General features: G+C 33.3%; 1 protein-coding gene and 1 pseudogene across 3 annotated transcripts in view; one reads left to right on the top strand and one right to left on the bottom strand.

Annotated features, from left to right (window-relative positions):
• The window catches only part of LOC145263231 (N-acetylated-alpha-linked acidic dipeptidase 2-like), a 544,830-nt gene that overhangs the window by 243,215 nt on the left and 279,115 nt on the right, over nucleotides 1-22,500 (top strand). The window lies entirely within an intron of this gene.
• On the bottom strand, nucleotides 5,681-5,816 carry LOC145263432 (U2 spliceosomal RNA; annotated as a pseudogene).

Here is a 22,500-nt window from a genome sequence, read left to right as displayed (position 1 = left end):
CACACAAACACACACACACAAACACACATAAACACACACAAACGCACACGCACAAACACACACACATAAACACACGCACACAAACGCACACACACACAAACATATATACACACACACATAAACACACACACAAACACACACACACATATATATATAACAAACATTCGACAGCATTTAAAAAATAAATGTTTAAAATTCAACATTTTTCGCGATTAACTGTAGCCGAACGGATTAGGTCCTTGTTAATGAAGTCAGAGATGGCTTCTGTTGCCGGGTTCGAATCTATCGACTGGTGTTAATCATGACATTCTGCACTGATGATTCCCAAAAGGATGAAACACTAGTGTCTGTAGGTATTTAATAATTATTATAGTAAATAATTATGTCAGCCCCTTTAAGAAACTCGTTACTTATCGTTGAACGCTTCAGTTTAGCTTGCATGGGCAGATCATGAAATAATGATTAAATGAATAAAGAATATTTCTACAGAAATATATATATGTGTGTGTGTGTGAGTGTGTATGTGAGTGTGTGTATGTGTGTTTGTGTGTGTGTGTGAGAGTGTGAGAGTGTGTGTGTGTGAGTGTGTGTGTGAGTGTGTATGTGTGTTTGTGTGTGTGAGTGTGTGTGTGTGAGTGCGTGTATGTGAGTGTGTGTGTGTGTGAGAGTGTGTGTGAGTGTGTGTGTATAAGTGTGTGTGTGAGTGCGTGTATGTGAGTGTGTATGTGTGTTTGTGTGTGTGAGAGTGTGTGTGTGAGTGTGTGTGAGTGTGTGTGTGTGTGTGTATTTGTGTGAGTGTATGAGTGTGTGTGTGTGAGTGTGTATGTGAGTGTGTGTATGTGTGTTTGTGTGTGTATGTATGTGTGTGAATGTATGAGTGTGTGTGTGAGTATGTGTATGTGAGTGTGTGTATGTGAGTGTGTGTGAGTGTGTGTGTGAGTGAGTGTGTGTATGTGAGTGTGTGTGTGTGTGTGCGCAGATCATCACACAATGATTAGTTCACTCTGACAGATGCTAAAAAGCATGTAAAAAATAAATGTTTAAATTTCAACAATATTTCTCGTGTTTAATGGTAGCCAAACGGATTACGTTCTTGCAGAGATGGCTTCTGTTGCCGGGTTCGAATCTATCGACTGGTCTTAATCGTGACATTCTGCACTGATGATTCCTGAAAAGATAAAAACCCAAAAGGATAAAACATTAGTGTCTGTACGTATTTAATATTATTATTATAGTGTATATATATATATATATATATATATATATATATATATATATATAGTACTTGTACTGTTGGTGTTCACTTGATATTAATCCAATATAGTTCCAATGCTTATAAAGTATGCTCGTTAACAGGTAGAATGAAGCTGAAACATGAATGCATATGTGTAGCCAACAATATTTGTATAAATGAAGGGGTGAATGATTATATATATATATATATATATATATATATATATATATATATATATATATATATATATATATATATATATATATATATATATATATATAAAGTGACTTTGTCTGCATGTGTGCGGAATAGTCTCTACCAAACTACTCTATCAATTTTTGGTCTACAGATTTGATACTTGATACATATAAAATTTATCAATAGTACTAGCAAGACACACACACACACACACACACACAAAATTAAGAGAATCGTTTTCGACATTGGAATTTACGCTGGAATGTTTTAGATTCCGAAAACGATTCCAATGCCATAAATGTTTCGGTTTTTCCAATTCTTGGTTAATCCTCTCTCTCTCTCTCTCTCTCTCTCTCTCTCTCTCTATATATATATATATATATATATATATATATATATATATATATATATATATATACACACACACACACAGCGTGGAATATGTAAACAAAAGTAGATATTATTCTAGATTAAAACTCTCCTAAAAGAAAAAGATTCTACTTTTTAAGGCGATTACGTGTGAACATCCTGAAAAATATTACGGAATGGAGCAATAATTATTTTTTTTTAATGCATACTTTAGAATTTAGAGTGGGGGATAAGTTTAGCATAAAACACTTATGTAAAACTGATCTTTCTGTTTTTTAATGCGGAACGGTCTTTACCAAACTACTCTGTCAATTTTTGGTCTGCAGATTTGAAACTTGATATATAGGCGATTCAGACCTGTGAAACACATTTGATTCGATTTTAGCCGGCAAAAATAGCTGCAAAGTGGTCAAGGTTGAAAATTGGAACTTGGCAGGTGTAAGTCGACTTAAAGTGCTGCTCTATGCTAGCAGAAATATACTTTTATACGTTCAAGTCTGCTAATTTTTAAAGTTTTGTTATCCATTTGCAGTTAGCTCAAATGGTAATGAATAATGCTGGAGCGCTTAATGTTGTGATTTCGATCCTAGCTGATGGCATGCAAGTCATATGTTTTTCATCCATGAAATTAGTATTATATATTGGGTACATATGTTATATATGGTGTAACCAGGTCATAAAATACGCTTAAATATGATATTTTAATTTTTTCAGATTTTGTATATAGTATTATAGAGTTAATGTTCTATCGATTTTTATATATTATAAAGTTGCGATTTCAAAGCTAAAAAATATATCTATATGACGTGGGTTCATCAGCTTGAATCGAAACAGAATCCCAAACTTATATAACTTTAGTTCCTTCAGCCATAATCGAAACCGAAACTAAAATTTATGAAGAATTCTTGGTAAAATTATTTATTATGAGAAATGGAAGAACATAACAATTAAACGACCCGGATGTAAGCGTGACACAGAAAATAACACACACGCTATCGTATTAATACAGGATGACCCCCAAAAAACAAAAGCTAAATGGAGGCCATCTAGAACATTTGCTGTAGAACGGAGAAAAAACCCCAAAGACCCTTGTGTTTTGATGTGATGTTTTGCATATAATAAACTAGTTATGACCAAAGTCTCATTTCATTCGGACAAAACACTAAGAAACGGTGCCTGATTAGAGTTGAGGCCCGTTTTTTTTTGGGGGGGGGGTGTCACCTTGTACATAGATACAAAATTTACATAAATTAAACGCTCGTATTTAAGCGTATTTTACGACCAAGCAACGCCGGGCGGCCTGCTAGTATATATCTTATAATAAGTTAGTAATCACATTGACACACCAGTCCCCACTGCATCACTCACTGAAGTTAAGCAACGTTGAACCTGGCCAGTAGCAGATGGGTAACCATTTGGGACTTCCAGGTGCTGAATATGCTCTCCGCTTATCTCGGCATTGTTTCCAGTCGTCCAGAACTTCTCCTTGCGACTGGTCTCAAACAGTGCTGTTTCAGGAGGGGTGTGGTTAGGGATTGTGTAACCTGTACCTCACAATTATACGCGCAGCTGCTCCTACAAAGGGTACTCTTTATCTTTCGAGACTGAATGGGGACATAAGTAGTAACTGTATTTTTATTCATTTCTAAAAAGATCCATTTCTACATGGTCCGTTTCATTAACATTTAAACAGCCAACATACAGTTATATATTAACGATTTTCTACGAGTGCAAATTATCAGAAAGAAGGCCGAATTCGTGTCTCAAAACATTAGGAAAAAAAAAATAATAATACAATTCACATCAACAGAGCATTTATATATGTAGGTTCAATTAGGAATATAAGTTTCCGGTTTTTTTTTGTTGTTTTTTTTTCATGGACGCCATATTTATTAACCAACAATGCAAAAACTCTAAATCCATGACTCTTTTCCTGTTCTCACAGCTTGTTCCAGTTAAAAGGTGACTTGTGTCTGAGTTCGAGCCATGAAACCAGCAAAACAGTTATCTTCCACAGTAATAATTCTTCAAATATGAATTAAACATATGTACGTAGATAAAAATTTAAAAAAATTATATTATAATATTATTTAATAGCCCCCCCCTTACAGCCGGGCTTTTAAGAGAACAAGTGAAGCATGCATGGTCCCCCGTGAGTGCACAGTGAGTGAGGCATAAAAAAAATGACTAAGTTCAGCATTTTTCCTCACCCCTCCTATTTAGCCCCAAAAGTCCCCAGGGTACTCAAATCCTGGTGAAAATGACAATCGATGCAGTTTTAGGCCTTAACGTATGTAAATTTGAGTTTTGCACCATGCAAAAAAAGAAATGACTAAGTCCATCATTTGCCTTCCCCCATTTAACCCCAAAAGTCTCCAAGGCCTTAACATATTTAAATTTGAGTTCAGCACCATGCAAAACTGCTAAATAGACATACACAGAAAATTTCGGACAAATATGGTAAAATAGTCCCAGAAATGGAGTGTTTTTATTAATCGTAAAAGTGCCCCTGAATTATCGCGAAGTATAGACAAACAAAATTATATAGAAATCAGTTAGTTACAACTTTTTAGAAAGTGGTATAAAAATCCAAGGCATCAATTTTTTTTTTAATAAGCACAAAAGTGTCAATTTTAGCCATGGTCCCCATTTCCCCTTCACTCCTCACATTAAAAATCGGCTTTGTGCCTAATTTACTCGGTGGGGGAGCAAATAAACACCCTGTTGTTCTTGGCCTTCGGGCCAGGATCAAAGTGTAGTATCTGCTCTGCAGATACTGCACTTAAGGTAATTTGTCCCAGTCAATGGAGGGGAAACCCTCTATACTGGGACAATTATTTTTGGTAACCAGAGTGCCCCCATTTTGCCTACTTTTAAGGGAGCTGTTTTTTTTTTTACCCCACATTAAAAACGGCCTTGTGCCTAATTTGCTAATTTGTTGGGGAAGCAAATAAATACAATACAGGGTGGTCCACTTAAACGTAGCCCAGAAAATGTAGTAGAGAGGAGGAACATTCTTTTATTGCTTAAATTACGTGTAGTGTTATAAAAGATGATGGAAGTTCTCCCCATTGGCATCTATGCATTTCTGGGCACGTTTAATGTTTGCAGGTGCTGCCTGTAGATCTTCTCTGGTGATTCTCCTGATAACGTTAGTAATGTTCTCTTTTAGTTGGTCTAGATTGTGAGGATTATTTGCATAAACTTTAAAATCCCCTAAAGATTTTGCCCTGCTAAAACCGAAATATAAAGTTTTGCATGGGTTTGAATACCGCATATATTAAGTTTTATGTCCATAGACCAAAAACTGAGGAGTTTGGTAGGCAACATTTTTTAACAAATATATACGCATACATAAATATATACATAGAAAGAGATTTTTGTATACTGTAAGCTTTTTACACAAATATTATGCAAGTAAAAACCATGTAGAATGTCTGCATGAATATAATTACACGTAATAGTTAATTAAATTCCATAAGAAAACCAAAAAATATAATAGGGAATTAATTAAAATAAATGTTTAAAAGAATATGCACATTAGCTAGATCTTTTGAGGACGAATGCAATTCCACGATCCACATATAACAAAGTTATATTTTCTTTTTCCATAACAAGGCCGATAGCCATTAGTCGCATGCTCTCGTGTAATGAATGAATGCGTGAATGTAGGATTGACATGAAATTCTTAAAGATAAACTAAAATGACCGGAAAATGGGCTGAAATGACTTAAATAAATAAAAAGTAAATGACTTAGAATGACTGTAATGAACTTAAGGATGAATTGAATGCTTAAAAAATAGCTGGAATCCTTCAAAAACAAAAAAAAAAATACTCTGGAGAATAACTTGAATGGCTTTGAGACTGACTGGTTATAAAGTGGGTGATCATTTTACAATAAATTAATACAGAAAAGTGATCCCCACTTTATATCAAAAAGTTAAAAACATAAGTACAACATGTAGTAAGAACAGATACTACACTTTGATCTTGGCCAAAATGCCAAGAAAAGGGCATTTATTTGTTCCCCCGCCGAGCAAATTAGGCACAAGGCCGATTTTTAATGTGAGGAGTGAAGGCGAAATGGGGACCAACTCCCCGGGGAATAGGGGAGCTGGATAGTGACAATTGGTATGAAGGGTTGCCCCTACATTGACCAAGGTCTTATATGTGGGGTTGCCCCCACATATGGTCTTTGCTTGCAGTATCTGCCGGAACAGATGGTATTTATTTGCTCCCCCACCGAGCAAATTAGGCACAAGACCGATTTTTAATGTGAGGAGTGAAGAGGAAATGGGGACCAACTCCCCGGGGAATAGGGGAGCTGGATAGTGACAATTGGTATGAAGGGTTGCCCCTACATTGACCAAGGTCTTATATGTGGGGTTGCCCCCACATATGGTCTTTGCTTGCAGTATCTGCCGGAACAGATGGTATTTATTTGCTCCCCCACCGAGCAAATTAGGCACAAGGCCGATTTTTAATGTGAGGAGTGAAGAGGAAATGGGGACCAACTCCCCGGGGAATAGGGGAGCTGGATAGTGACAATTGGTATGAAGGGTTGCCCCTACATTGACCAAGGTCTTATATGTGGGGTTGCCCCCACATATGGTCTTTGCTTGCAGTATCTGCCGGAACAGATGGTATTTATTTGCTCCCCCACCGAGCAAATTAGGCACAAGGCCGATTTTTAATGTGAGGAGTGAAGAGGAAATGGGGACCAACTCCCCGGGGAATAGGGGAGCTGGATAGTGACAATTGGTATGAAGGGTTGCCCCTACATTGACCAAGGTCTTATATGTGGGGTTGCCCCCACATATGGTCTTTGCTTGCAGTATCTGCCGGAACAGATGGTATTTATTTGCTCCCCCACAGAGCAAATTAGGCACAAGGCCGTTTTTAATGTGAGGTAAAAACCAGCTCCCCTAAAAGGGGTCACTCTGGTTACCAAAAATAATAATTGTCCCAGTATAGAGGGTTTCCCCTCCATTGACTGGTACAAACCATCTTAAGTGCAGCATCTGCCGGAACAGATGGTATTTATTTGCTCCCCCACCGAGCAAATTAGGCACAAGGCCAATTTTTAATGTGAGGAGTGAAGGGAGGGGGAAGGGAAAGGGGGGACCAGCTCCCTAGAGGTGGGAAATGGGAGCTGGTTAAAGGTCAGGCATGTGGGGTTGCCCCCACATCTGGTCTTTGCTAGTCATAGCTTGCAGCATCTGCCGGAACAGATACTCCACTTTGATCTTTGCCAAAAGGCAAAGAAAAGCTTAAAAAGCTGAGAACGGCATCTATTAACAACAGAGCTTTGATTTTAACCAAAAAGGCCAAGCACAAAAGTGTTACGGACAGACCGACCGACGGAGTGAATTATAGAGTCGCTTGCACGCGACTAAAAAGAAAAAAACTATTTGAAATATCAATACACGAAATATATACAAATTAATAGATTTTTTTACTTTCTCCTTCATTTATACTAATTCCTACTTTTTAGTAACATTTTAATGTTTTTAATTTTATATCTTACTTGCATTTCAGCCTGGCGTTGCCCGGGTGTTTGAAGGTGTATGTTGAGCAAAAAAAAAAAAAGTGGTAGTAGGAAGGCAGGCTCGAACCCGTAACGCGATGGAGGAAAAGAATGGGGGGGGAAACGTGACGTCTTTGCTGTTACGACCACCGCCAAACCGGAAGTGACATAGGTTTAAATTAAGGCTAGACAATCGAAAAGAGGGGATGACTTTCGAAAATATCGGTGAAAAAAGCGACCCCTCCCTGTAGAAAAGTTCCCAGTCGAGGGGGAAGAAATTAATGCTTTTAGCCAATTGTTAGGTATTTGTCGTCTGAAGGGTCGAGCTTCAAAACGATATTAATCCTGAGTAAATCCGTCGCCTCTGTCAAGAGTTTTAGGCAGACATGCAAACATACATACATTTATATATTGGTAACTCAAATTTTCGACCCAAACCGATTAAAAAGCTTGCCCTATCTCTGAATACCCTTTATATAAAATTTCAAATGTTTAGACCAGAAATTGTCTGAGTGATTTGGTAGAGACCGCAGAGGTCAATTATTTTAAAATTTGATCCCTATTATGACCCCTTAACATTTATTGTTTTGAGCTCAAATCAAGCTATTAAGTTAGATCCATGTCCGAGGAACCTATATCTACAATTTCAAGATTTTCGACCCAAAATTGGCAGAGTAGTTTGGTAGAGTTCTCAAAGATCAAATCGTGGAACTGTGACCCCTTAACAGCCAAATTTCTGTGCGAAACGGATTACAAAGATTTTCCCAATTTTTCATACTCTGTATAGTAAATTTCGAGTCTGTAGACTGAAAATTGACAGAGTTATTGCATAGGGATATGTACACAGACGGACAGACACTTTCACTTTTATAGATATACTAGCATAGGTGCCCGGCGTTGCCCGGGTGTTTGGATATGTATGCTGAGCAAAAAAAAAATTTTTTTTAATTTGACCCCTGTTATGACTCCTTAACCTTTATTGTTTTGGGCTCAAATCAAGTTATTAAGTTAGATCCATGTCCAAGGCACCTATATCTAAACTTTCAAGTACGTAGACTCAAAATTGTCGGAGGAGTTTGGTAGAGTTCTCAAAGATCAAATCGTTAAACTTTGACCTCTTAACAGCGAAATTTCTGGCTGAAAACGGATCACAAAGATTTTCCCAAATCTCAGTACCCTTTATATCGAATTCCGAGTATGTAGACTGAAAATTGACAAAGCTATTGCCTAGGGAAATGTACACAGACACACAGACACACAGACACACAGATACACAGACCCGTTCACTTTTATAGATATATAGATGGATTTCGATTTAGATACATTTTGTATAAGGTGGCCCACTTAAAAGCAACCCAGACAAATGTAGTAGAGAGGAAGGACATTCATTTATTGTTTGTAGTTTTATAAAAGATACTGGAAGCAATCCTCCTTTGACATCCATGCATTTCTGAGCCTGTTTAACAGCGTTTGCAGAAACTGCATGTAAATCTTCTCCGCTGATTCTCCTGGTAGCATTTAGTAATGTTCTCCTTTAGTTGGTCTAGATTGTGAGGATTATTTGCATAAACTTTTTGTTTTAAAATCCCCTAAAGATAAAAATCACAAGATTACAAGTCCGGGGAACGTGGTGGCCATAATCCTTTGCTTATTGTTCTCTCTTCCGTAAACATGTCATGAACTCGTGTCAGTGATCTGTGAGACGTGTGGCATGTAGCGCCATCTTGTTGGAAAAAGAATTGCATTTTGTCGTGTGGTGTCAGTTGGTCGGTAAGAGAAAGATCAGATAGATAAGTCTATTTTTAAGTGGACCATCCTGTGTAATAAGTTAAGGATACTGTGGAAAATATATGTTACTAAAACAAGTTCAAATAATATGATCCAAAAATTAACAATATATGTTAAGAAGTGCTCAATACAAGATAGAGCTTTATAAGTAGATAATATGTAAACATTAAAAATAGCCTACATGGAAAAATTACGTTTCAATACTCATTCTAACTTATCGGGGCAAAAGTTTATAATACAAAAAACACGCCTAAAAGCGAAAATCAATCGCCTAATACAATGAAAATAACACGCCTAAAAGCGAAAATCAATCGCCTAATACAATGAAAATAACACGCCTAAAAGCGAAAATCAATCGCCTAATACAATGAAAATAACACGCCTAAAAGCGAAAATTTATACGTCTAGTGCAATGAAAATAACACGCCTAATACAATGAACATCACACGCCTAGTATAATGAAAATAACACGCCTTATATAATGAGAATAACATGCCTAATCTAATGACAATAGCAAGCCTAAACGCAAAAATAAAACGCCTAATATAATGAAAATTACACGCCTTATATAATGAAAATCACACGCCTCATATACTGAAAATAACACGCCTTAAATAATGAAAATAACACGCTTTATATAATGAAAATAACACGCTTTATATAATAAAAATAACACGCTTTATATAATGAAAATAACACGCTTTATGTAATGAAAATAACACAACTAAAATAATTAAAATAACACGAATAATATAATAAAAACAACATGCCTAATATAATAATAATAACACGCCTAATATAATGGAAATTACACGCCTAATATAATGAAAATAACACGCCTAAAAACGAAAATAACACGCCTAATATAATTAAAAGAACACGCCTAATATAATGAAAATAACACGCCTACAAGCTAAAATAACACGCCTCTTATAATGAACGTTACACGCCTAATATAATGAAAATAACACGTTCTATATAATGAATATAACACGCCTTATATAATGAAAATAACACGCCTTATATAATGAAAATAACACGTCTCCTATAATGAAAATAACACGCGCTATATAATGAAAATAACACGCCATATATAATGAAAATGACACGCCAGCGAAATTAACACGCCTAATATGATAAAAAGAACACACGTAATACAATGAAAATAACACGCCTAAAAGAAAAAATAACACGCCTAAAAGAAAAAATAACACGCCTAATATAAATAAAATAACACGCCTTATGTAATACAAATTAAACGCCTTAAGTAATTAAAATAACATGCCTAATATAATGAAAGTAACACGCCTTTTATAATGCAAAAAACTGCTTTATATAATGAAATTTCACGCCTAATATAATGAAAAAAAACACGCCTTATATAATTAAAATGACACGCCTTATATAATTAAAATGACACGCCTAATATAATGAAAATAACACGACTCATATAATGCAAATAACACGACTCATATAATGAAAATAACACGCCTTATATGATGAAAATAACAGGGTTTATATAATGAAAATAATACGCCTTATATCATGAAAATAACACGACTAATTTAATGAAAACAACACGCCTTATATAATGAAAATAACACGCCTGATATAATGATAATAACTCGCCGTTTATGATAAAAATAACACGACTTATATAATGAAAATTACACGCGTAATATAATGAAAATAACGCGCGTAATATAATGAAAATTACACCCCTAATATAATGAAAATAACAGGCCTGATATAATTAAAATAACACGTCTAATATAATGAAAATAATATGCCTAATATAATGAAAATAACTCGACGTATATAATGAAAATAATTCGCCTCATATGATGAAAATAACACGCCTAATATAATAAAAATAACACGCCTTATATAATGACAATAACATGACTAATAAAATTAAAATAACACGCCTTATATAGTGAAAATAACACGCCTTATATAATGAAAATAACTCACCTTATATAATGAAAATTACACGTCTTATATTATGGCAATAACACGCCTAATATAATGAAAGAAAAAACACCCTTAAAGCGAACGTAACACGCCTAATATAATGAAAATAATACGTCTTATATAATGAAAATAACACGCCTTATATAATGAAAATCACACGTCTTATATAATGAAAATCACACGCCTAAAAACGAAAATAACACGTCTAATATAATGAAAAAAAGACGCCTGAAAGCGAAAATAACACGCCTAATATAATGAAAATAACGCGCTTTATATACTAAAAATAACCCGCCTTATATAATGAAAATCACACGCCTTATATAATGAAAATAAACCGCTTTATATAGTGAAAATAACTCGCCTTATATAATAAAAATACCCCACATTATATAATGAAAATAACTCGTCTTATATAATGAAAATAACATGCATTATAGTATGAAAATAACACGCATTATATGATGGAAATAATGCCTAATATAATGAAAATAACTCGCCTTTAAGATGAAAATTTCACGACTTATATAATGAAAATAACACGCCTTTTATAATGAAAATAACACGACTTATATAATGAAAACACGCCTAATATAATGAAAATAACTCGCCTTTTATGATCAAAATAACACGACTTATATAATGAAAATAACACGACTTATATAATGAAAATAACACGCCTTATATAATGAAAATAACACTACTAATATAATGAAAATTACACTCCTAATATAATGAAAATAACACGCCTTATATAATAAAAATAACTCGCCTTTTATGATGAAAATAACACGACTTATCAATTGAAAATAACACTACTAATATAATGAAAATAACACGACTTATATAATGAAAATAACACGCCTTATATTGTTGTATATTGTATAATGGATATAAAACGCCTGATATAGTGAAAATAACACGCCTTATGTAATGAAAATAACACGACTTATATAATGAAAAAACACGCCTTATACAATGAAAATAACACGCCTTATATTGTTGTATATTGGTTTATATTGGAGGAGATGATATATTTAAATGTGTGATGTGTTATCTAGTGGATGTAAGATATTGTTCTTTTAACAAACAGATAATAAACGTATAAATCGTATGTATGCTGTTTAGCTAGGAGGACATGATATTGACGTGTAAACTGAATCATGTTGTATGAGACTTATCACATGGGATATTTTACAGTTCATATGTAAGAAGAATAATATATGCTTCATACCTTTTTTGCTTGAAGAGTTCTTCTATCTTCCCGTTACTCCGTGACGAACATGAAACGATCAGCATCATCCAATTGAGACACCTGTTCTTATTTGTGGAAACCATAAAACAACTCTATATCTTTATAATATAAATTTATTACAGTTGTCTCAAATGGTTTTCACAGGATCTGCAGTTTGTCTACATTTTCTATTCTTACAGCTCGCTCCCTAGCTGTCTGTCCACCCCTGTCTAGATGTCTGTCCGCTTTGATGGTCAATTCTCAACTCTCTGAATCTCTCCAAAACTAACTACATCACGTGTTCTCTTACGTCACCTAATTACGTGTCTCAGACCAACCTAACCCACAGTTAGTTATTTGTTTATTCAAAACCCCAAAATAATGTTTACATATATTTTCTATTTTCACATTCCTTTTGCTATTCACACGTCAATCATTTCTTCCGCAATTTAATTGTTAATTCTTCTAATCATAATAACTGATCCAGCGACCATTCATCACTCAAATCAATTAATAAGAATACAATAACAATAATAATAATGTTTTTACCCTTGACCAGTTAACAGACACTACGCCATGATCACAGCCTAAAGGGTCATAACATTACAATATAATGAAAATAACTCGCCTTATATAATGAAAATAACACACCCCATATAATGAAAATTACACGCCTAATATTATGAAAATAAAACGCCTAATATAATAAAAAACCACTCTAAAAGCGAAAATAACACGCCTAATATAATGGAAATAATACGACTTATATAATGAACATAACACGCCTTATATAATTAAAATAACACGCCTAATATAATGAAAATATCACGCCTAAAAGCGAAAATAATACGCCTTATATAATGAAAAGCACACGCTTATATAATGAAAATTACACGCCTAAAAGCGAAAATAACAGACCTATTATAATGAAAATAACACCTAAAAGCGAAGATAACACGCCTTATATAATGAAAATAACTCACATTATATAATGAAAATAACCCACATTATATAATGAAAATAACCCACATTATATAATGAAAATAACACGCCTTATATAATGAAAATAACACGCCTTATATAATGAAAATAACACGACTAATATAATGAAAATAACACGCCTAATATAATGAAAATAACTCCCCTTTTATGAAGAAAATAACACGACTAATATAATGAAAATAATACGACTTATATAATAAAAATAACACGAATAATATAATCAAAATAACACACCTTATTTAATGAAAATAACACGCCTTATATAATGAACATAACTTGCCTTATATAATGAACATAACACGCCTTATATAATTAACATACCACACCCAATATCGTGAAAATAACACGCCTTTCATAATGAATATGACACGCCTTATATAATTAAGATAACACGCCTTATATAATGAAGATAACACGCCTTATATAATGAAGATAACACGCCTTATATAATGAAAATAACACGCCTTTCATAATGAAAATAACACGCCTTATGTAATGAAAATAACCCCGCCTAATAGAATGAAAATAACTCGCCTTATGTAATGAAAATAACACCTACTATAATGAAAATAACTCGCCTAATATAATGAAAATAACTCGCCTTATATAATGACAATAACTCGCCTTATATAATGAAAATAACACGCCTTATATAATGAAAATAACACACCTAATATAGTGAAAATAACACGCCTTATATAATGAAAATAACACGCCTAATATAATGAAAATAACTCGCCTCATATGATGAAAATATCACGCCAAATATAATGAAAATATCACGCCTAATATAATGAAAATATCACGCCTAATATAATGAAAATATCACGCCTAAAAGCGAAAATAACACGCCTTATATAATGAAAATAACCCGCCTTATATAATGAAAAGAACACGCCTTATATAATGAAAATAACACACCTAATATAATGAACATAACACGCCTAATATAATGAATATAACAGGCCTCATATGATGAAAATATCACGCCAAATATAATGAAAATATCACGCCTAAAAGCGAAAATAACACGCCTTATATAATTTAAATAAGACGCCGTATGTAATGAAAATAACACGCCTTATGTAATGAAAATAACACGCCTAAAAGTGTCTAAATCAGAGATTTACGACCATGAAACTTTACAATCAGTAGCAGCTTCTGTACAAACGCTGACACACAGTTTAAATTGCATCCGGGAGAAGGAAAGGTGTCAAAACATTCTACATTCTTTTCGAGTTTCGACTTCTTTCACTCTCCTAGGATTTTATGCCTTGAAATAAAATTACGAGTGCTTACAGAAATACACGCACAGACCACAGAGCGAACACACGAACACATCGACGCTCGCCACACACAAAAGAATATATATCGACGTACAGATGCTAAAACCCACGTAAAAAAGCACATTTATGTCGCCCCATTCATTTCTGGCATACATAGATATGCCGTATCTATTATATATATATGTGTGCGTATGTGTGTGTGCATATGTATGTAAAAGTTCAAAGGGCGAATGAACTCTTTTTCTGGGTCAACGGCCAACTAGCACCGTGTATATTTGTGTGTGTGTGTGTGTGTGTGTGTGTGTGTGCGTGTGTGTGTGTGTGTGTGTGTGTGTGTGTGTGTGTGTGTGTGTGTGTGGAGAGGGCTCCCGTAAGCCGTGGTGAAGGCAACCTTTCTAGGAGAAGCAAATCTCTGATTTAAAAAACCATAAAGCGGAAGACCATTACCCGCATTAAGCTGGTCTGCAGTTTAATTTGTTGCTGGCTATCTTGCTCTTGCTTGTTGCTGGATCTCAACATTTTGAACCGAGAGAGAGACTTAGCTGTCGTACAAAGCTAAGACTCTGTAACATCATATTTTTATAGATACTCCCTCAGGCATTTGGGTTCATGGATTTTAAATGTCTGAGGGAGTGGCACTCGTCTGACAAGACGTTGCAATCATCATATGTGTATATATATATATATATGTGTGTGTGTGTATATATATATTCATATATATATATATATAATAGATATATATAGAATAAATGACAAGTTATATTCCAAAATTCATGATGTTGACCATCTTATAATTTATTCCTTCAATTCAGTTGACTTATACAATTCTTGACAGTATCTGTTTCGTAGCGCAAAATCAATCACTTAATTATTATATCAATCAGTGAATCATATTGAATTTTTCTTCAATATGGCGTAATAGAAAAATAAAAAGTTCCTTACAGTCTCTCTCCCAATTTTCGGATTTTGATCATGTCAAATCACACTTCAATTCCTTTTGACGGATTGATTGTTGCTATTTCTTCTGATGAGTTAAGGGCATAATAGATTCACTGATTGATATAATAATTAAGTGATTTTGCTCTACGAAACAGATACTGTCAAGAATTGTATAAGTCAATTGAATTGAGGGAATAAATTATAAGATGATCAACATCATGAAATTTTTAATTTAACTTTTTATTATTCGCTATATTGCTCTGTAATTACATTGAGCTTCTTAAATAAGGATTGGTATATATTATAAGAAAATATATTTCTACAGATATATATATATATATATATATATATATATATATATATATATATATATATATATATATATATATAATAGATGCGGCATATATATATGCATATTCGACTTTTAATTGAAATATTCTAGTGTTCACGTCAATTTTTTAAAAAAATTTCAAATTAAGGAGGCTAAAAGAAAGTCCGCAGCAACAAATTAGCTTAAAACCAGCTTAAATTATCGCCCCTAAATCGGTTTAAAATATCCACCAACAAGCAACAAAGCATTTCTAATCGTAATTGTTGTTGTTCCAGGTTATACAACGTAACATTTAGTCCAGATGCCACGACTTTCTCTTAGTGATCATCAGGAGCTCATTAATCTCGACCTTTCTGGTTTATCCAATCTAGAAATCGGCCGCAGATTTAAATGTGATGAGAAAACGGTACGAAAGACTGCAAAAACACCGAAACACATGCAGTGTTTGTGATGCCCCTAAATCTACTTGTACTAAAGTTACTTCTAACAGGGAAGATCCGTAGCCTAAGAAACAGATTTGAAACGGCTTCTCAAATCCAACAACAGAGCAATCTTGTTAAAAAGTGCTCTCTCCCTCTATTATCAAAAACAGATTAAAGGAATTTAATTTGCGAGAATATGGTGCAAGACGCAAGGACATGATTTCTGTAAAGAACAGAAGGCGCCATCTGGACTTCGTCAAATGCAATGAAGATCATGACTTTTATATTGGTCAAAAGTGCTTTTTAGGGACGAAAAAAAGTTCAATAGGCAAGGCAGTGATAGTAGGCAGTACGTCCGAGGAGGGAAAGACAAAGAATTTAATCCTAGGTGCTCAGTTTCAATGCTGCAAGGTGGTGGAAGATAAGTTTTGGGGTGGGGCATTATTAGTACCAATGGTCCAGAGCCTATAGTTCGCTTGCAAGATCGAATTAATTCGACCAAGTACATTAATATGTTGACTGAGCATTTTCTACCCTACTTTGGTCGGAATTTGGATGAAAATCCCATCTTCATGCAGGATAATGCTCCCATTCACACAGCTGACAATGTCAAGAGGTTCCTGGAAGAGCATGAAATTCTATGTTTGGATGTGTCTGCACAATCTCCAGACCTCAATCCTATCGAAAACGTATGGCATTACATCAAGCAAAAGCTACGCAATGATAAAATTCTAAATTTGGAAGGACTTTAAACAAAAGATGTTTAAAAATGGGATGCCCTTTCTCCTGAGTATTGCTGCAGTCTAATTCAAAGAATTCCCAAAAGATTGCATGCTGTCAAATTGCAGAAGGGCTGTGCTACTAAATATTAACTAGTTCATTGTGTTCCTGTTGTATGTGTGTTGCATTAATGTCTTAAAGTTACATTTAAATAACAATTTTCCATTTTTCGGACATACTTTTACCTCCTCAATTTGAAGTTATTCTACCAAACTCCTCCGAAAATTTTGGGTCTAAACACTTGTAATTTTAGATATAGGTTCCTTTGACATGGATCTAACTAAATAACTCGATTTGAACCCAAAACAATAATTTTTAAGGAGCCATAATAGGGGTCAAATTTAAAAAAATTGACCGTTTTTGTTTTATTTTTTATTATCTATTTTTATTTTATTTTTTTTTTTTTTGCTTAGCATACACCTCCAAACACTCGGGCAACGCCGGGCTTAAATGCTAGTATTATATAAATATTATATTTAAGCGTATTTTACGATTGGTAAAGCAGGATGCTACCCCCCTCCCGCCCGCAAAGTCTAATATATATTAGGTTGGTGCAAAAATAATGTCGTTTATATATATATATATATATATATATATATATATATATATATATATATATATATATATATATATACCTTTTGTTGTAAAAATCTAATGGATAAACATCTGAAGAAGTTGGTGGGGACAGGATATTTTTATGGAAACATAAACCGTAAAATTGCCAACTCATCAATGAAACAGCTGTAATGGAAAAAAATCCAGGAAATAAACGAAGGTTATAAAAAAGAAAATGTGAGTCTTTGAATTTTCAACAAAAATTATCACTATATATGCTCTGCCCCTATTAAATAGACACATTGAGCTTAAATCAAAATTAACGGTGCACGGTTTTAAAATAACAATCTAGACCAGTTAAACGAAAACGGTAAACATTGAAAGTAACGACATTTCAAAAACAAACTTTCAAAGATATATGTGTGTGTGTGTGTGTGTGTGTGTGTATATATATATATATAGTTAAACATCAAAAATGACATTATTTTTGCACTAACCTAATTTAAAAGGCTATATATCTGCCTGTCTGTTTCCATATTTTCAAAAGCTATCTCTTCCGAAACTGAAAGTCGCAAAGCGGCGCGAGGTGTCTCAAATGATTGGATTTTTTTTATGGGACTTTAGCCGGTTAATATAAGTTTTATGGAGGCAAAGATTGCAAAAATCGTTATACATTTTGTACATTCATCTTAGTTTATTTTTCATCAGTTCATATGTCACGTTTGTACAGTGGTAACGTCACGAGCTTTGAATGCTACAGTTTTGCTTTCGGTTTCGATTCTAGCTGATGGCACCAAATCATTTTTTTTTTTTACTTTTGAAATCACGACTTTATAATGATATGTACGAAATCTGGACAAATTAAAATGTCATATTTAAGCATATTTTACGACCGATCAAAGCCCGGACCTCGCTCCCTCTCGCTAGTATATATATATATATATATATATATATATATATAAATATATATGTGTGTGTGTGTGTGTGTGTGTGTACACGTGCTAAAATACATGCATACAAGCGCAATCTATTATATCTATACAACTATGTAAAAACTCATATACCTATACATGTCGCACACACACACATATATATACACATGCACACATATATATATATATATATATATACCTATAGTCATCTACATACAGTACTGTTTCGCTGTTACACAGCTCATCAGTGCGGCTAGACAGGCAACTGCCTCAAGCCTGGATCGAGACTGGACCGCATAAGTGACAGTCAAGCCTTCTCACCATTGTGCTATACGGCTGATATATATAATCAAATGAATCTTATCGGCATGCATAAAGCTCAACATATGAGGGTGGGGCCTAATATCAAATAAAATTTAAGCCAAGATAAAGTAAATATAGGTATATACGAATTTATTTGTCAGTTCAATAAGGCGAAAAATCATATAGAATGAGGAGTTATTCTATATCTCTTTATACCTAGTCATTTCGAAGTCTAATGCTTCTCATCGGAAGAGGGGAAAGGAGCTAGGTTACAGGCGTAGAGAAATGTAACATCTAGCTTACGATACATTATGATCTAAATGTAACAAAATAGAAGGAAGATAAAAATAAAACGTAACGGATGAAGGGAAAAGAAGAAAAATATGATGTTATTGAAGTTCTGTAATTTGGGGTTGTTGAAGTTAAAGGGGAGCGTGTAGACGATTAAAATAGGGTAAAATTCTAATAGAATAATGGGCAGTTGCCCTCCACTCCACCCCCACAAAGATAATCCGAGCAATGACAGGTCTGTCTGTATGTCTGTCTTTACATCTATACGACGATGTAATAAAGATCAACAACTCTGTGTTAGATTTTCATCCAACCAAATAAAAAAGCTCAATACACAATAGAGAGTAGAGCTTATTATAAGAGAAAGAAAATTAAAACTGTAAGTTGAACTTTACAATCAAAATTTATTGTTCGACTGAATACTCCAAAAAAAAATTACAAAATCCTTATTCCGCGGAGTTTCAAAGAATGCTATTCTTATTATACTTCTCATCAGAGGACATAAAGAAATCAGTGAATTTTATTTGTGGGAATGCTAGAATTTGCTAGTTAAGGCATTAAGTGAAACTGCAATTTATTGTAGTTATAAATTGCGAAATAAAAAAATGAAAAAATAGATCCCTAGGTGCAAGAAAGCCTTTTACTCCAATAGTTTCTTCCCCAGAATTGCAGGTCTTTAGAACTCCCTACCGAGATTCTGCTTTCCCAACTGTACTGATATGCAGAAGTTCAAGTGTAATGTGAACAAACATCTTTCTACTCAGCTCCCTTAATAATGCCTCTGCAAATTAAGTCCCTGATAGTAGCCGCCTGCTTCAAAGTGGCACTGTGCCTTGTTTGGGGTGAAAATTGAATTAAAAAAAAATTTTAAATATAAAAAACTAATATAAAAACAATTTACAAAGTCCTTATTCCGCGCAGTTTAAAAGAATCTTATTCTTGCTATTCTTCTTATCAGTAAATTGTATTTGAGTGAAACAATGTAGTCAATGTAAAAAATTAATAAAACAAACCGGCATAAAATTGCATGAATATTCCTTCTATGGTAATCCGAAAGGCAGAAATAATTCTTTAGAAAGAATCAAATCCAAATTTAAATCCAATTGAATATAATTAGTCCGGTTGGAAAATTTTCAAAATTATGGCTCAAAGTACATGTACATCTATGCAATTTATATAAATTGCGGTTTCATTTAATGTCATAACCAGTCAAACAATAAAATTCATTGTAAAATTCTACTTACAGTTTTAATTTTTCTCGTATATATATATATATATATATATATATATATATATATATATATATATATATATATATACATAATTTAAAGCTGAATGTGTGTGTCTGGTCACGAATAGGCTCCTATATGGTTGACTATATGGTATAATAAAATTATGGGGTGTTCGTTCGCACCTGACCTCCATAGAATGGAAATATGTCACAAATTTTAACAAGGTTTTTTAATTTAGATCCACAGAATATTGTGATAAGTGTTTCAGTGTAAACAGATAAGGTATAATAAATCATGGGTTTTATCTATTTTATTTATACTTTCATCATATTTTGCTTTGGTTTTGATACCCCCAAATTCGAAGCTATCCCTTTACAACCCTTCCTTTTCACAACGTATCATACTTTCATAAATCAGAGTCCTATATATATATATATATGGATATTTTAATTCTAACCAAATAAAAAAAGCTCAATACACACGCAAAAGAGAGTAGAGCTTATTAGAGAAAAAAAAATTAAAACTATAAGCTGAAATTTACAATCAAATTTGTTGTTCGACTGAATACTCAAAAAACAAATTTCAATCAGTTTTATTTTTTTTTTTTGGATTATATATATATGTATATATATACTAGTCTACCCGTTAACCCTTAAAGGGTAAAATGTAAAATGTTGAAAATAAAGTAATTTTTTAGATTATATTGTCTTTATTGTCTTTAAAAAAAAAATTTTTAAGGAATGATTAAAAAAATAAAACTCAGGAAGCCTCCAGAACATTACTGCAAAAACAAATTAAAATTAAGGAGCCCCTACTAAAAGCACCTACTTTCTACTTTCCCTCATTGAAGAGAAAATATTTTGTAAGTATGGCCTGAAAAAAAATCGTTCGAATCAATATTTAAATCTATTTATTTTAATTAAACGGGGTTAAATTATATTTATTTGTAAGGAAAACACGTTGTTTACCTTGTGCATACTTTAAAAAAACATGAATGGAATACTGCAGTCCAAGGATGGAATACTGCTTCCATATCTGGGAAGGAGCTGCTAAAAACAGCCTATCCTGCTTGACAGAGTAAAAAATAGACTTCGTGGTTTAGTGGGGGATGCCCTTTTCTCTACCCTGCAACCTCTCTCCCACAGAAGACACGTTGCGAGCCTTTCCTTGTTTTATCGTTATTTCCATGGCAGGTGCTCGTCTGAGCTCCAATCTCTGGTCCCCCTTGCCAATCTTTCACGAGAAACACCCGTCTAGCTGAATCCACTATGAAAAATTTCCCTCACTCTTTATCTGAGCCTAAATCAACACGTGGATTCCATGAACAAAGCTTCTTTCTTAGAACTGTACGCCTATGGAACTCTGTTCCGTCTGCCTGCTTCCAACCTGACTACAACTTGGATGTCTTCACGTCAAACGTTAACAAATTCCTAATGAACCGCCCTCTTAAATAAACACTTCATTAAATCTCCACACTAACGTACTGTACTTGCAATAACCCTTATCCCTGAGTGGCTTCCGGGCCTTCATAAGTGGTGATAACCATGTAAAAATAAAATAGTTAAGCAGACGAATATTTTGAAAACGGAATATGTATATATACATATGTGTATATATACGTATGTATATATGTATGCATATATGTATATATATATATGTATATATACGTATATATATATACATATATGTATACATACATATATGTATATATATGTATATATATGTATATATACATATATGTATATATACATATATGTATATATATGTATCTATATATATATATATATATGTATATATATGTATACACATATATATGTATATACATGTATACATATATATATGTATATATATGTATATATATGTATATATATGTGTATATATATGTGTATATATATGTATATATGTGTATATATATGCATATATATGTATATATATGCATATATATGTATATATATGCATATATATGTATATATATGCGTATATATGTATATATATGCATATATATGTATATATATGCATATATATGTATATATATTCATGTATATATATGTATATATATTCATGTATATATATATGTATATATATATGTATATATATGTATG

Source organism: Euprymna scolopes, chromosome 38, assembly GCF_053919585.1.
Source record: "Euprymna scolopes isolate OS-2025 chromosome 38, ASM5391958v1, whole genome shotgun sequence".
NCBI classification, from domain to species: Eukaryota; Metazoa; Mollusca; class Cephalopoda; order Sepiida; family Sepiolidae; genus Euprymna; species Euprymna scolopes.
This window is presented reverse-complemented; position numbering and strand designations above follow the sequence as displayed.